At 64.1% G+C, this 2,500-nt stretch overlaps 1 pseudogene; it reads left to right on the plus strand.

Annotated features, from left to right (window-relative positions):
- The window catches only part of LOC126433296 (large subunit ribosomal RNA), a 7,952-nt pseudogene that overhangs the window by 2,952 nt on the left and 2,500 nt on the right, over positions 1 to 2,500 (plus strand).

Here is a 2,500-nt window from a genome sequence, read left to right on the forward strand (position 1 = left end):
TGCTGCTGCTGCGAGGTGCCTTCCTTGGGTTATAGTTACAGGGAGAGTGATGCGCAATACATGGGCCTAGCCCTCTTAGCCTCTCCTCTCCTGCGGTCTTCTCCCCTTCTCGTGGGCCCGCTGATTTTCGCAGAGTGGAAGACCGCACCAGGGGCTTGGGGGGGTTACCAGCCCCCCCTCGCATTATCCCTTTATAGTTGGGGGCAGCCTACAAGAAACAAGAGATGGTGGCCCTTCCGCTGAAGGTGCCACCCCAGCTACCCCAGCACCTATCCGGCCAACCGGCCGTAACGAAAATGCGATAGTTTGTGTAGCTCCCTTTGCTTGCAGTGAGTGCCACCGCACTTTTACCACGAAGAACGGTCTCGGGGTCCATCGCCGCCGCCAACACCTTGCGGCCGCCAACGCTGAGATCGTGACGGAGAGGCATCGCGCGAGGTGGACGGAGGAAGAAGTCCTGTCGCTCGCCAAGGCAGAGGCCGAACTGTTCCTTGAGAGGGACGCCCGGTTCTTCTTCGTTAATCAAGAGCTTATTAGGATGTTCCCCGACCGAACGCTTGAGGCAATCAAGTGCCGACGGCGGCAAGCTGCCCACAAGCAGCTTGTCCGCCAATTCATGGAGGCGCTTGAGATCGGTCGGGGGGAAGAGCCGGCGTCCCGCCGGGGAGCAGCGAGCTCGCTGCCTGACGCGGGCGAGGCCGCTGCGCCGCCCGTCGACGCAGCCGAGGACTTCGCGGCCGACACCACCGGGCCGCCGCCGGAGGGGCCGACTGACGCCGCCATCTGGGAGTATCTGGCGGGGCTACCTGCTTCCGCCCAGCGTTTCTCTGCTCTGGATCGAGTCATTGGTCTGGGGCGGGGCACGCCGCCCGATGTCATCCTGGGCATGCTCCCGGATGCCCTTGCGTCGGTCGGGTCCAGGGGGGAGAGGTCGATCACCAGGGCACAGCGGCCGCGCCAATCATCCAAGCGGCCGCCTGCCGCCCCGCCGCTGCAGAAGCGCAAGCGGCGCCGCTGGGAGTTCGCGCGGACACAGGACGCCTTCCGCAGGTCGCGTGCACGTTGCGTGCGCGGCTTGCTGGACGGCACCCTGCTGCAGCCGCCACCCGACATCCCCGGTCTGCTGGACTTCTGGGCGGACCTCTTCACGAAGAAGCCGATCTCCACCGCTGGCTTCATCCGTGACCGCCTTCTCCCGCACTCGGAGCCTGTCGCTCCTGAGTGCCTATGGGGGCCGGTCACACGTGAGGAGGTCGCTGCTGCCTTGCCGCCCAGGGGATCGGCGGCCGGGCCGGACGGCCTGACTCCAGCGGAGCTGCGGCGCCTGCCGCATGAAGTCCTGGTGAAACTCTTGAACCTCTTCCTCCTGGCCCGCGCCCTCCCCGAGCGTCTGCTTCGCGCCCGGACGTCACTTCTCCCCAAAACGGCTGCACCAACATCCCCCGCTGACTTTCGCCCCATTACGGTCTGCTCGGTGTTGGCGCGGACCTTTCACAAGGTTCTCGCGTCACGCCTGATGCGTGCATGTGCTGTGGACGAACGTCAGCGGGCATTCATCCCCCGGGATGGGATGTTGGAAAACACCTTCATCTTGGACACTTCTCTCACCGACGCAGTCCGCTCCTGTCGCTCTGTTTTTGTGGCATCGATCGACGTCTCTAAAGCGTTCGATTCGGTGGACCATGCTGCCCTCCGCCCCGTGCTGAGGGCTCATGGCCTGCCGGATTGCTTTATTGAGTACGTCGAAAGGTGTTACGAGGGTAGCACGACAGTGATAGCGGGCGGCGCCGACGTGGGCGTGCCGCTGCAGCCGGCAAGGGGTGTGCGTCAGGGTGACCCCCTCTCCCCCCTCCTTTTCAATTTTGCGGTGGACTATGTTTTGAGTCAACTTCCCTCCCACATCGGAGCTCGGATCCTCGGCCGCAGAGTCAACGCTGCGGCCTTCGCAGATGACGTCCTGCTTTTTGCATCGACCGCTAGGGGATTGCAGTCCCTCATCGACGCAGCCGTCGCAGCCCTCGGCCATCTGGGGCTGCAGATCAACGCCCGGAAGTGTTTCACCCTCGCTTTAGTCGCGTCTGGGCGTGACAAGAAGGTGAAGGTCGACGCCGACGTTACCTTCAAAGCGGGCAACGCCACCATGCCCGCCCTACGTGTGGGTGAAACCTTCCGGTATCTGGGACTGCAATTCTCCACCGCGGGTCGCTGCGTGTTCAACCCACGACGCCACCTGGTGGAGCAGCTGGACGTCATCTCCCGAGCTCCGCTTAAGCCGCAACAGCGCCTCTACGCCCTCACCAACGTACTTCTCCCAGGCCTGTACCACGGGCTGGCCCTCAGCCGCACCCGAGTGGGTGCGTTGAAAGCGGCAGACGTGACCATCCGGGCCGCCGTCAGGAGATGGTTCCGCCTTCCGGCGGACACTCCCCTGGGCTACTTCCATGCTCCTGTAGCCCAGGGAGGCCTCGGCATCCCATCATGCCGATGGATGGGGCCAACA

Source organism: Schistocerca serialis, unplaced genomic scaffold, assembly GCF_023864345.2.
Source record: "Schistocerca serialis cubense isolate TAMUIC-IGC-003099 unplaced genomic scaffold, iqSchSeri2.2 HiC_scaffold_1162, whole genome shotgun sequence".
Classification (NCBI taxonomy): Eukaryota; Metazoa; Arthropoda; class Insecta; order Orthoptera; family Acrididae; genus Schistocerca; species Schistocerca serialis.